Genomic DNA, 14,709 nt, shown 5'->3' on the forward strand with positions numbered 1-14,709 from the left:
TCTCAGACAAAATGTACTCAGCTAAAAAAATTACTCAAATTAGACCTAAAGCTATTTTTTGTTATATTTGTTGCAAACTTTGCACCTCTATGCCTTATACACAAATCCTACAGCTGCAGCAAATGTATGTTGTCATCTTCTTGCTCTATGCATAAGGAGGTGTGGGCATGAATTAGATGTGGCTGTTCTGGACAGTGAAACACTTAGAAGTAGATCTGTATTCAAAAAGCTTTGCAGAAAGTCTATACTTTTGCAGACTGGAAAGTGCATCAGGGCAAATGTATGAACATATAATAATAGTGAGGCCTTAGGTTGAATTCTTATGCACTAAACTCTGATGTGGCTTTATCTGAAACTTTGTGTATTTTCATAGTACTGTGGCAAAAAAAGTCAGATGGGGACATCGGGGCGGCATTTATCAATTAGAGAAATAAAGCAAAAAGTGCTGATTCTTTCTGCTTTTTGAGGAAACTGCCTCACAAAATTAGCAGCAAGCAAATGCACGCTAAATATAGCAAACACTTATGTTGTCACTGTAAGCATCCTACTCCAATACTTGATGGAGTAACATATGATTATGGTGACAGAGATTGTCCTGGATTTCTGGATTGGATCTATCCAAACACTTAGGCAAGCAAAGAGCATTGAACATGTCCTGCAATTGGCTTCAATGGAATTACTCCTTAAGAACAGTCAGAAGGTGTGATGTTGTATTGGAAGTTCTGACAGAGAGAAGATAAGCTACTACCAGAAGCTAAAAAAAAAAAAAAAAAAAAAAAGGCATTAAAAACTAGCAGTGTGAGTCCATGTGAGAAGTACACATTCATCATGAATGTTGCTGCACTCATTCTTCCATGAAGAATTACAGACTTCTGAATTGTTGCAATCCAGTCTTCAAACTCCAAAACTAGGTAAAGGAGCTGACAGATACCTGTGACCCCACTGAATTATCATTGATTGAAAACTAAGATTTGTTGCTTTTAGTAGCAAAATATGATTCCTTCTCCTATAATACACATCCTTGCCTCTTTTTTTCTGCCTACTGTAGAGAGCCGCACATTGCCCACAAGATTTCACTAACAAACAGGAATGTGAATTCTTCCATCAAGTTGGACAACTAGTTTCAACACACTCTGGATACCAGCTACACTCTGATTCAAAACATAAATGTGTAAGAATCTCTAAGAAGGAGACTGATATCTGTTTAAACTACCAAGGTAGTGATGCTTTTCTTGGGAAATTAATGCATACTGCAGTCTGAGGAACTGGGCATTTATAAAAATTGCAGATGCATGTCCCTAAAACAAGCTACCTTGATTGTTCTGCAGGCAACACATTCTGCTGAGAGACTGATTCACCTGTTTTCTGAGGGGTGGGGTCACGTCTCCTGAGAGAGAGGATGCAGTTCCTACATATTTACTATTTAGCAAGTGTTTCTGGTAAAAAATTACTCTTGTTTACACTTCTCAATTTGTTCTCTCATTTGTTTGCTTGTTTTGTTCTCGAATGTTCCTCCTATTAATACATCTTCTGGAACTGCCTGGCCTACTTTAGGCTAAAAATAGCCTTTGTTGCTACTGCTGTAGCTCCACACAAGCCACATAACAACCACACTAGGAAGTAAAACCCTCATGCCCTGCTGAGCTTCCCTGAAATGACAAGTGGGTCAGAAATCCATACAACCAAAAAGCAGGAGGAAAATGAATCCTGCCTTTCTGGTCTGCTTCTACTAGGCTTGGGGATGGTGCAAAGTGGGGGAACAGCAGAAAGGTGTCTGAATGCTTTGGTTTCCTTCTGTCTCCTCTACATCCATCAAGGATGGTAGATGACACTTCGCTTATGGAGAGACATGAAAGAAACAGTGAAACTGCAGGGACAGGAAGCTGCAGGGAAAACATTTTCATATTGGTTTCCAAGCAGTCGTTCTTGAAATTAAGGTAATTTGATGGATCTCTTGGGTAAATATCAGTCTTTGAGTATGATCCGACCAATGCTTCTGATGCCGTTGCACTGCTAACAGGGATATCCTCTCTCCTTTATTGAACTGTGCCTGTGCTCCTGGTGTCTTAGAAAGGTAAAGGGCTTTGGATACACAAATGTTTTCCTCTGCATTGCAGCAGACAAAACTTAACACTTCTCATCCTTGAGTGAAAAACTTTACACTACTGTCTGGTTGTGCTCCTAGGTTCATGTGGCCAGTGATGCATACTGCTGAGACACAGTCTTACTGGCCTTGCTGGTGATCTCTGGCTGATAATGAAATGGAGGGGTGAAGAATACCCAAAAATGCTTCTGCAGCTACCGAAGCTACCTTGACAACTGAGGAATGAAACTCCATTGCTCCACAGATAAAAATTGTGTTTCCATGATTTACTCCAGCTTGTGGGTGCTATTTTTTTCCCATCTTACCCTTCAGGCATTTTGGCAAGTGTGTGTCACATGCTTGTGGGAAGCCAGGGCTCTGTGCTCATTTGCAATAGAAAATCCCCTGGGTCACATTTTTCTTTGCCCTGTCAGCTAGGAATCTGGCTTGAATATAGTTGGGGTAGTATCATCCTCACTTATAATAACACATCTGGGACTTGGAGGCAAATCTAAGCCTAACACAGAGAAGGCACAAGCTTGTCTATGTTCTCACAGCTCATAAGGCAGTTTGTCCAGGACAAAGTTACGTTGGATACCATGAATTCAGGGTGTCCCAGCAGCTCCCACACAGCAGGAGCTGCTCAGGTGGATGGGACCATGGGTGATTTTTGAGTTGGGGCCCACACAGCATTGGTCAGCAGTCTTGCCTGGTGCCTCTGGAAAGGGGCATGCCAGCATTGCCAAGGTCTGGACCAGGACCTGCATCCCACCCAGCTGCCATTGACAACTCCTCTAACTCAGCACACCCTCAGGGTTTTGAGGCATCAACACCCCTGCGGGTCACCCAGACCCCATCCTTCCATCCCTTCGCTGAGTCTCTGCCACCTCCCTTTTCGGGGGTTGCAGTCCCGCCCGCGGTGATGCCGCAGGGCGAAGCCGTATGAGCAGCGTGATGCCCGCGGTGGGACCGCCGCTGGAGCAGCCGGGAGACCCTCCAGCCCCCGTTGGGTACTGCTGACTGCAGGTAGGGATGTCCCCGGGCGGCGGACCCGACTCCAGCCCCCAGGGAGGGGACCTGGCTCCAGCCGCAAGGGAGGGGACAGCTCGGGAGAAGGGGCAGAAGGGGGGGAACCGCAGCAGTTCAGAGGGTCCTGATCCCCCCTCCCCTACATTCCGCCCGCCCCTCCCGGCCGGCCCTTGTCCCCTCCCTCAGCCCCGCCGCCGGGTGGGGGCTGGAGCCGGGTCCGGGGCCCGGGGAAGCAGAGGAGGAGAGGCGGGCGGTGGGGAGGGCGCCGCGCCGGCTTCTCCTGCAGGCAGCGCTAGGAGGAATCGGGACGGGAAGGGGGGCGAGGAGGACGAGGGAGCAGAGGAAGCGGGCGGCGCAGAGAGGGAATCCCGGAGCCGGCCCTCCCCGCCGCGGCGGAGGGCAGACCACGATGCCCGGCCGGCGGGCGCTGCCCGCCCGCCCGCCAGGACACCGCCGCCCGTAGCGGGGCCGCCGCAGCGCGGGGTGAGCGGGGCCAGGGAACGCGGGGGTTGCACCATGCGGGGCCGGGGGGGCTGCGGGGGGCGGCAGGAGCCGGGGCGAGGCGAAGCGGCGGCTTCCCCGCTCCGCGCTGCAGAGCGGGCCGGGATGCGGGATGCGGTGGGTCGGTGTCGGGGGTGGGGGAAGCGGCGTGGAAGCATCGTGGCGGGGTGCGCTGCTCCTCTCGGGGGTGGGGGACACTTTTCTCGCGGCAGGTGCCGGCTGGCCCCTTGCCCTTCCTTCTCCGGGGGACTCCCCGCGGGAACACCGCTGGGAACACCCTTCGGGAAGGGGGTCGGTGGCCGCCGGCTGTGCCCCCCCCCTGCGGCGGGGCCGTGCGGGTGGGCTGCGGTGAGGGAGGGGGCTGCGGCGGCGACAGGGCGTGATGGACGCGCCGCATGCGGGGAGAGAGGCTTTGGAGCAGTAATGCTAAAATGTCACCGCGTGCGATGTCTCTGTGAGGTCTGGGTGCTTTGAGCGACCTCCCGCCACCGGAGTCTTTCCACATCTCTGGAAAAGCCCGGTGGTTCGGGAAGGAGAGAAATGCAGGCGTTTTGATCAGCTGTCATTGAAGCTTGCAGGTAGTGAGATGAGGTTTCCAGGCTCTGAGTTGTACAATAGTTCTCTGGCTCCATGTAGGTGTGTACTTGAAAAATAGATGTGTCAGAGTAACAGCATTCGTGTTGCATACTATGTGGTCTTTTGGGGGGCTTGACGGCACCTGGGACAGAGCAGGGATTCCAGCTGACATCCCCCTTGCTGCAAATGAAATGGGTATGGTGAGAGAAAAGAGAGATCATGGCTTTGTGTACAGATTTCTGCCTGTTTCTATTCGGGCACAACACCAAGTGTTTTAAAAAAGCTGTCTTTTGAATACAATGGGCTTTTGTGCTTGATTTGGGAAGGAAGGTTTCTGGATGAGTTACTGCGGAAGAGGTTACCTCTGAGGTGGAGGCTACTTCGTGTGATTCCCCTCAGGAATTTCAGGATCCTGTTTAGTTTGAGGACATTGCTGTGGCCTCACTCTTTTTTAAGTCATCTCACTGCTCTCAGGTCTGATTTTTGGGTTGGCTACTTCTAAAAATAAAGACTGGTAAGACCTTAGGGGAAGGCCTTTATGCATCTGTCCACAGGTAACTTTGAATGTGCTGTATAGGAGGAGAATCTGCTTTTGAGCCTTGACGCAGGAGAGGAAAAAGGACAAAATTTACATCAGCTAGGGATCTGTCAAGTACTGGGAGCTATGACAACAGCTCTCTACTACTCTCCCTTATTTATTTGTATTCCTTCCTCTCCTCCAATTTTCATTGCTAGCTCTCACGTGGCATGTTTCAGTGTTGGCTTATGCCCACTCTGAGTGGAAAACCAGTGATGCTGAAAAACATGCTAAACCAACGTGTAACAAGAATGATATTCAGTGCTATTTCTCCTTTGATGGCGCATGTGAACTTGTTTCTATATAGACTTATTGGCTAGTCATTGGTGCTTATTAATCTGTTTCAACATACACAAGAAAGATCATGTTTTTTTTTTCTGATTGATGAGATATCAGAGGAGAGAAGGAGCTGGTGGAGAATAGTATACTTAATTCCTGAGCCATGGAGTCACATCTGTTCAGTTTCAGATGTGCTTGGTCTGTAGACCTGTAATTGGAGACATATTTTGACTGGATTGAGAGAGTTCAGTAGCAGAAGAAGGAGACTTTTGAATTTGCATTTACTTCATACCTTTTTTTTTTTTTTTTGATACTGTATCTGAATTTTCTTTGACAGCTGTGGTCATCATGAAAAATCTTGATTTTGTTTTTTTCTTTGCTAACTCTTCCGTGCCTCTTTGTTCAGTGGTAGGACTCTGCCTACCATTGTACTTTGTTGTTTTGAGGGGTTTTTTTAAATTGGCAAAAATTTCCATGCTTATTAGTTCTATCCAGTAGTATGCTGAACTGATTAGTCTATTTTCTAGTGCTCTAATTTTTCTTCTTAATAGCTTCTGCAGCCTCTAATATCTTTCAGTTCTGTGTGTAATACAACAGCATGAAGGAGGTGTTTTTTTCCAGTTGTGTTCAGGAGGAGCTAATGTGAATGTCACTTAGGGATTTTATTGGGGAATTGTCACTTGTTGTGCAACTAGGCCCTCAATATATGCCAACTTCTCTAATGGAAAACAGCTACCTATCATTAATGCTTGAAAAAAACATTCCTTTAATCCACTCATACTGTCCTATGTGTACTGGTGGAAGTTATGGAGAAAGACAAACTTTTAAGTTGGTGACTCTTCAGGAGTCAGAGCTGCCTTCAACATTATTTTTCCCCATTGTGGTTTCCTGAAAATAAAGGTAGCACAAAGACAAATCCTGTAGTGATGATGCCAGAAGCCTTTGTGATCCCATCTTTTCTCTCTCTGACTGGTTTGTGCCCAGAAAATCTGTGATACATGGTCAGTTCACCACTAACTTTCACACAAAGGTGCTGAAATCAGCTGTGCTACCTTGTGACTGAAATCAGAGTGATTATTTCTTAGGAAGTGAGAACATCCCAGGTTATGACAGCTTTTGAAGCTTTTGCTGTGTCTTTAGTCTTCTGCTGTGTGTTTAATCCATTGATTCCCAGGTGAGATTCCCATGTGAATTAAACCAGTTCAGTTCTTGTTCTGTCATTCTGGTTGGCAGCTGGAAGATTAGTTCTCCTGAAATTGCTGCATGGTGTCTGCTGTGGCTCTGACTGGTTGTTGGTGATGCTTGGTGCTTTGAAGTTCCCAACTCTGGAGGATGGCTTGACGTTACATTGAATTCTGCAGATTGAGCCCTATACTATTCACAGGACATATCTTCTTTATTTTTTCATGTGTCTTTTTTATTTGTTAATTTGTTTTTATTTTATTTGTTTTTAATCTGATGACAGAAAAGACAGGGTGGAAACATCAATCTGTAAGCCTGGTTCTTCTCTGAAGAGCACCCAAAGCTCTTGGGGTTTTTAACTGGTAGATGTTTGGACGGGGCATAAACAGAAAAATAATGACCAACATGTTTATTGTTACTGCTGTGCAGAGTTGGTGCTGCAGCTTGCTCCCATGTCCTCTCTCACCTATTTAGGTATTGTTTGCTAGGTTTGCATATCCAGAGTGAAACTTGCTTTTCAGTGGTGCTTTTCAGAAAATGCTGCTTGGCAGCAGCTGAGAGACCCATTGTGAGTGTCATTGTTGTTCATGATGCATGTCCTGATTCCGAAAATCTCGTGCTTTTGTTACAATTGTGCTCCCACCAACATCTATTGGATGGAATGAGGAGGGGTTGAAAAGGAGAGGCTACAGAATCAGTTGCTACTTTTCGTAATTGTTAGCTGTGTTGTTTTATATGGGGCTTACATTCACTCTTTTTCTCCCTTTTCGGAAAATCTGCTTTATTGGTGGTGTGTACCCTGTGCACTGTCAAAACAGTGCTGAATAGCCTGCCTGTGTTGTAAATAATCGGACCTCCTTGAAAGAGCATGTAGTGACAGGACAAGGGGGAATGGCTTCAGACTGAAAAAGAGTAGGTTTATATTAGAAATTAGAAAAAAAAAATCTTTACTGTGGGGGTGGTGAGGCACTAGAACAGGTTGCCCAGAGCAGTTGTAGTTGTCCCATCCCTGGAAGTGTTCAAAGCCAGGTTGGATGGGACCCTGAGCAACCTGGTCAAGTGGAAGGTGTCTCTCCCCGTGGCAGGGTTGTTTGAACAGATGATCTTTAAGGTCCCTTCCAACCAAACCGTTCTATGATTCTGTGAATCACCTGGGGGCAATTCCACACAGTCCTAGGGAATTGAGGGCAGTGTCATTCATATGGTAGTCTTTGTTGTGCTGCTTTTTTTCCCTAATAAGCAAGTGGGTTGATGTCAGTTCATACTCTTGAAGTACAAGATAACTTTCCTTATCCAAGTGGGTTTCTGTGTTTTATTTCAAAAGGGTTGAACTTTGTTAGTATGGGATATAGGACATCCCACAACAGTCTGGAGTGTGTCGTGCAGCTTCCAAACTTTCTGGTTATACTGAAAATCATACGGGAGTAACTGAGGAAATAATTAGTCTGAACGGGATGGCCACAGGCATAGGAGTGGGGACAGAATGGGCTTATACATATAAGACAGTGTTTTGATCCGTTTTCCTAAAGCATTCATGCTGCATTATTCTCATATCTTAACCAGAACGAGAATTAGCTTGAGGGCAGATCCATGTGCAGAGATGTGCTGATCATTCATTTAGCATGTCCTCTAGGGATCGGAGGACCAGCATAAATTGTAAAGGCATGCTGCTTGTTGCCAAATAGCAGAATTGTCTCTGTCAGATAGAGGTTTAAAGTTAGCTGTGGGCTTGGACATCCTTTGAATTTGGAGTAAGGCTTCTGCTTTTCTTGTTTTAAAGGTGTCAGTGGAATTCATGACCATACAGGACAGTCACTGTGCCACATTGCCACATATCCTCTACTACTTTAAGCCATTACTTTAAATAGCCTTGACAATACATGGCTCCTTTGATTTTTATTTTCTCTTTGTTGTGCTCTAGGAAGTGGAAGGCTAATCCTTTGCTCAGAAAATTTGTCTCATAGAGGAGCAACATTTAGAGTTAATGGCTCTTGCTGTTGATGACAAAGAGGTATTTTTTTCAGCACTAAGGTCACTGATTTTAAAATTTAACTCAGCACAATTGCAAAATTGAGCTTCATTCCAAGCCTGTCTGAGGGCAAATGATATGTCTCAGGAAACATGTCTGAAATCTCATCCTGGTTGTCCGTAATGCCTGCTTAGAGCTTGTCAAAGCTAACATGTTTCTAGAGAACCTGAGGGTTGGACCCTCTTAGAAGAGCTGCCCTGTTCAGTAACTTAAACAGGAATATGAAATTGCAGTGTGAATTTTCATAGATGTTTCTAGTGCTGCTTTTTACTTCTTACTTGAGGCTCCAGTGAATTCAGCACCCTGCTTCACCACCCATCAGTTTAAATTCATCAAAAAGTAGAGGAGGAGGAGAAGAAAATCCAGCTTTGATGGAAACACACACTGCAAAAGGCAGTTGTATCACATTTGTATTCTGCTGTGTGCTTCTGTCACCCACGCTTGTAAAATATTCAGTGATGGCAAAATGAAGTACAATTTATTTCCACATATACAAATATTGTATTTGCTGAGTAATTTCTGGTAGCTCTTCTATGGTAACTTATTTTTCTACTTGTTCCAGACCTTCCTCCGTTCCCTGTGCATGGAGGGGGATTGTGTATGAACTGAAGAGAAACTCAGCTATTGTTTTTAACTGACTGAGATATTTAACAAGAAACTTGAAAAATGTAATTTCATAAAGTGCAGCTGGGATTTTTGGAGCATCCCATTAGAACCACTTATGGGAGAAAGGCAGAGAATTGGAAAAATGAAGCGTCATTGTAAAAGGGTGCTTCTTCTTCCCTAGAACACCTAAATGACTCTCTTTTGTGCTCAAAGCTTGCTAGTAGTACCAATAAAACACACTCATTAATCTGTCAGAATCACATAGTTCTGATGGGAAGGCCGTATCTGGATAAATGAAGACAGAAGAACTGTTTGCATAGACCTGTGAACGACTCTTGCCCTCTCACAGAGCAAACCGGCTGTACAAACTCATGTTGTCCTGTACTGAAGCTCTCCTGCCTTGTGAAATGCTGTACCAGCTCAGCCAGCAAACCTGAGGACAAGCAGGACAAGGGCAGGACAGCCTACAAAATGCAGGGCTGTGGGGTGACAATCCCAGCAGACTGGAAAGTGTTCCCCAAATGCCATTTGTTTCTTTGTAAGGATTGTGCGCTCAGACTACAGAGCACAACAGTGCTGCTGCTGAGGACACCCGGGAATGCTGTTTATATAGGAGGAAAAAGATAGTGAATGTGTTGAACAGGAGTGTTTGCACATTGTTTTGGGGTGATCTGGGGAGAGATCAAGTAGCTCAAAACCTCTGGTAGGTTGCAGAATTGTTGGTTGTAATCTACCATTCTGTAAGTGGAAGGGATTTTAAAGAACTGGGTGTGAAAAATTATTGGACAGTGGATCATCAGAGCAGCTGGGGTATTCAGGGATTTAAATTGCTGGTAGAAAGGGCTCCACCTTGAAAAATGCATGGTGATATGGGTATGATTCTTAAGTGCAGGACCAGATCAGGCAGAAATCATCAATCTCCAGCGTTACACTTCTAACACTGGGCTGAGAAAGGAATTTCAGGTCTCCCCAGTGAGCCACAAACTGATGAAGGTTTCACATCGTTGCATCACTCACACATATAATTCTCAGTTATCTTGAGAATACAGTGAACGTTATTTGGAAAGACATGAGAAGACATAACAGTTTGTCAGTCTTGAAAGCCATTAGGAGCAGGCAATGTTTTCCAGCAAATAAAATACCAGAAAAATAAAATGCCATTCAAGAAATACTCAGCTTCCTGAGGCTTTCACTGAGACCCTACTACTTGCTGGCTGCACAGCACTGTGTAGTCCAAATATAGACTTACAGAGCCATTTAGGTTGGAAAAGACCTTTAGGATCTTTTAAGTCCAACCATAAAGTGTTGTCCTGGCTACGTGGTTGCAGGTTGGTTTCCTGTAGTGATAAGCATCAGACTCAGAGCAGCCCTTTGGAGCAGCCTGTGGTTTTGGGAAAACTAGAGGTGAGTCATGGGTTGTAGCCACCAGATCACTACTGTGAGTCTGCCAAAAACACAAGAGACAAATCATTTGTAAATAGTCATTTCAGGCACCACTGCAGCAGGGAATGGAGAGAGGCCATTGTTTTTTCTGGATTGTCATATGCAGTACATCTGCCTCTGCCCTCATGCGTGCACCAGTGTGTGCGGCCAGTGACCCAAATATCTGAGAAACAACTCAGGAACATTCAGGTGTCTGAGGTTAGGTGAGGACAGCAGCAACTATGAACAGAAAGGAAATGGGAGGTTGGGTGATACTCAGCTTGAGCTTTACACAGAAGCTGTAACAATGCAGAGAACGGCATAAGGCCGCATTAATCTGCGCTGCTGCCCGTCCCAAAGGAGATGTAAATCCACATCAGTGAGACAACCTGGACAACCCACGGGCTGTCACTGCTTTCAGCTCACGGGGGTGATGAAGCTGGACCATGTGCCTTTTGCATCAGCCAACAAATTACGCAAGACAGTTGCAGAATATTACAAATTCATAGGTGTTGAGCAAGAAAAGCTGTGTCTGTGATACAAGGGACGATCTTTAAAGAGAAGCTGTTCAAGGACTACATGCCAAACATGCGCCTGTATGATTTGCATGGAAGTGGACGAGATTTTGAGTAGAAATGCTTGGTCTGTGGCGTTATTTTTCTTACTCAAACATATTCCATTGCAAAATAAAATTCTGCAACATGCAGATTTCTGCCAGAAATTAGTCAGTTCTGAAAAACTCTGGCCCAAAACACTGAGCAGAAATACTATGCATACAACTTGCCCTTCCCCCCCACTCCGTGCAGGGCTGGTTTTTTTGGAGGGTTTGTTTTCTGATTACTTAAAATTGCAAACATAAAATGATATATATAAAATGATATACCACTTTGAATTGCATTAATGTTTCTTTCTGTGTTTGTTTTGTTGATTTCCAGTTGAGAGTACTAGGGTTTATTGGGTTTTTTTTGTGTTGTGTTAGTGAGTTAGACAGAGAAGATTCTACTTTTGACTTTGATATCTGGAGTAAGAGAAAGGATGTGGAGTTTGAAGTAGGAAAAGAAATTAAGGATCCAATGAAAGTCTCCTATGTCTACTAGTTCTATTTGTGTACATATCTGTATTCATTATTTGATTCTTAGGGAGATTTTCTTGATTATGTGTTCAGTGACGGAAATAAGAGGTAAAGTAGGGGAGCTGGTAACTGGGGAGGAAATTGTTTGGGTTGACCAAAGCCATAAGCTGGTATTTGTGCTAACAGGAGGAAAACAGGGTGTCATTTCAGATATAATGAAGTATTTTATTTCCTTAATATGACTGTTCTATCTCTTCATGGTTTTGAGCTTCTTTGTGTAAAAATTTTATTGTCTTTACCCATAGTTCAATTTGGAAGTACCTGCTGGAGCTGACTACCAGAAGTGTGTTCCCTAGCCTCGCTGCTCTTCCCTGTGGACTCAGCAGTCCCCTTAAGAGAAGCAAAAGCACAGCTAGTGTCCCACAGAGCAGCAGTTGTGTGAACTGGGTGGATTGCATTTATCTAGTATTGCCAGTGATTCCCCAGAAAGTGACTCTATTCGTCCCTAAAGAAAAGAGAACACCAAAGATAGATTTTCCTACAGCGCTTGAAATAAAAGATTGAGGCACTCTATTTATTTTTTGTACCCATAACAACCTTGTTGCTTAAGCAACATATTGCTTAAGCATGATATCTTCTGATCTCCACAAGAGTAATGAATAAGCTACTTGCATGAAGAAATATTAGTGTCAAGCTAAAGAGCAACACGAAGAGTCCCTGACTGGAATGGAAAAAAAAAAAAGGAAAAGAAAAAGTACATGTCATTGACCTTATTTTCCTCCTGCTGTCTTTGTTCTGTAAATAAGAACATACACATCAAGGAAATGGTAAATAAACTTGATGACATTTTTTCAATACTGATAGCTCTGCATCTCCTCACATGGCAGTCTGTATTTTTCAGTACATAATGACCTGCAATTAATCTGCAGTCATCTATCCAATCAAATGCTCACATCTTTCCAATCAACACTACTGGGGTGCTGAAAGGAAAAACAAATCTCTTACAACTTCAACTAATCCATTTTCAAGAAGGAGCTCATTTTGTAATGTCTTCCAGCCCGGCAGCCCTATAAACATTATTTTGGTGTTCAAAAACAATTTAATTAGGCGATAACTGGTGTTTGAAAATAAAAATATCAATAGTTTTAGGTAATAGTTGACATAAACTGTATTCCACCTTAGGTTAGACTAAGTAGAGTTAAGGAGGGATGTTACTAGATTCCTGGTGATCTGTAGATAGGCCAAAAGTTGGAATATGTTGTTTCTTCAGAACATGATTTTGAAATTTGTATTATTGATCCATGTCCCAGGTGCCATCAACATGCATATCACCATTGCCCTGACTTGCACTGTTGAACTGGGCTGTGAGAGGTACTTGCTTTAAAAATGGTTGTGTTGCTTGTTGCCACACTCTTGGCAGCAGCTGAAGGCTTAAGTACATGATATCAGTGCCCTCCTAACACAGCACTTACTGTCTGGTCTCTCTGGCTGATGCATCATTGCAAGAGAGAGTAGCAGCCAAAGGGAGAACATGGCAGTGTTGATGATGGTGATGATAACACCCTGAGTGACTGAAGATCTCTGCTTTGGATTTCAGCATTATGAGGAAAGAAATTTCTGACCAATTTTGCAATTTTTTTCCTAAGTATTTTAAAAAGTTAATATCTGATAATAGAAATAGCTACTTGACAAATATTTTAGGACTGTTTTTTTCTTTAAGTCTTCATTTGCTTCCCAGAACTCACCTTAGCTAACATATAACCAGTCTTCTTCAGTAATTTCGTCTTGGGAAACTAACATCTTCATAACATTTCCTTAATGCTGACATCATTTTATAATGGTAAGGCTTCATTTATCTTAAGAAGAATTACTCCTTGGCTTCATTTATACAGTAGAGACAGTATCTGCTGCTGTCAGAGTCTCGGTTTGATGGATGTGTCTTACAGTCCTTCAAGATGACTTAATCTGGTCCAAAGTTATTCATGGGGTTCCTGGATAAATAACTCAATGGAATTTGTTTCCCAGATTTGAAATGCTCTCCCACCAGAGAGCAGATGTTTGGTTGCCTTATTCCTTTTATGGTGCAGGAAAATAGGCTTGTAAATGTGAGCACCATGAGTTCCAAAGCCAGGAGGACTTAAAAAAAAAAAAAAGTAATTTTTAAAAGAACAGAATGATTTTTTGAGGCTACTTTTCATTATTCTTTTGATACTTATTTTCTGGTTTCTGAATTCCTGCTGAGATCATGCTGCTTCTGGTTCCAAGATGTTTGCTCTGGTATAGAGAACTGGGAAAACAGCTGTTCGGCTTGAAATCCCATTACACAGGTCTCATACTAAATTTTACCATGGAGCGCATGGGTAGCACACTTGCTGTTTGCAATGATGTGATATGGAATGATTTTTAAAAATCTTGGTGTATTGTGGAACAACAGAAAGCAATTATTTTAAACTTGCCATTCCTTTTCCTTGATATTCAAGGTAGGGTTAGATAGCCATAGTATTCTGATACTCATATAATTCTGAGTATTACTGTTTGTAGAATTTCATTTACCTTGGTGATCTTCAGCAGAAGCCAGTCAGTGATGCAGGTAATTTAAAAAAATAAATTGAAAGGAGAAAGTTGATTTGTTTATCTCTATTATGAAGCATTCAACAAGGGAAATAGAAAGGCAGGAATAAAATCTCCTGTCTTGCAAGGAGAGCTGAGTGTGTCAGGCAGTAAATGGTATTTTACTCAGAAGAGAGAGAGCACAGTAAGTGTTTCAAGTAAAGCTCATTTTGAGATTTTTGCATTCTATATTCTAGTGAAGAAGTAATATCAGTGCCTAAGAGGGTTTTGATTGGCATTGAATGGCTTCATGGGCAGAGAGAGATGATAGGAGGTCAGGATACCCGAGTCCATTTAGATCTCAAGCCAGTGTGTTTTCTTTATTTTGTACTTTGTCCTTTGTCGCTTTCTCCGTAACAGAAAAAATCTTTTTTTCCTCCTTTGTCCATGCACTTTGCCCTCAAGCCAGATATGTGAGGTGTCCACCTCAGAACTCAAACTAGTCATGTCCCATCTCCTTCATCCTCCTCAACAACATTTCATGTACTGTAATTTTACTGTAACATTTACTTTACCATAACGTAATTTTTTTTCTGCTTTAAATTTGTCCTTTGATGTGACTGTCTAAGTTGTGTAGCTCTTCTGGAGTTTGTTTACTTATATGTATTCCGTGGCAGTGCTTAATAGCCTAACTGCCAAGTGTCAGGTCCTTTTCAGGTTTTTTTCCACGCTTGGCTACCAGAGAAGTCTGGCGTTCTCTGACCACCTTGCTTGGCCTTCCTTAATACACTGGTCTTCTAAAT

At 43.4% G+C, this 14,709-nt stretch overlaps 1 protein-coding gene across 2 annotated transcripts in view; it reads left to right on the forward strand.

Annotated features, from left to right (window-relative positions):
- Positions 1 to 3,026: 3,026 nt before the first annotated feature.
- PLPPR1 (phospholipid phosphatase related 1) overlaps positions 3,027 to 14,709 on the forward strand; it is a 122,330-nt gene continuing 110,647 nt past the window's right edge. Inside the window, exon 1 of one of the 2 annotated variants that reach the window (XM_050328446.1) lies at positions 3,027 to 3,109. The gene's annotated coding sequence lies outside the window, so the exon portion shown is untranslated. Of the gene's footprint in view, positions 3,110 to 3,407; positions 3,596 to 14,709 lie in introns of those variants that run through there. The other variant, XM_050328445.1, reaches the window with a different exon arrangement.

Source organism: Myiozetetes cayanensis, unplaced genomic scaffold (assembly GCF_022539395.1).
Source record: "Myiozetetes cayanensis isolate MyiCay16 unplaced genomic scaffold, myiCay2020 scf4, whole genome shotgun sequence".
Lineage (NCBI taxonomy): Eukaryota > Metazoa > Chordata > Aves > Passeriformes > Tyrannidae > Myiozetetes > Myiozetetes cayanensis.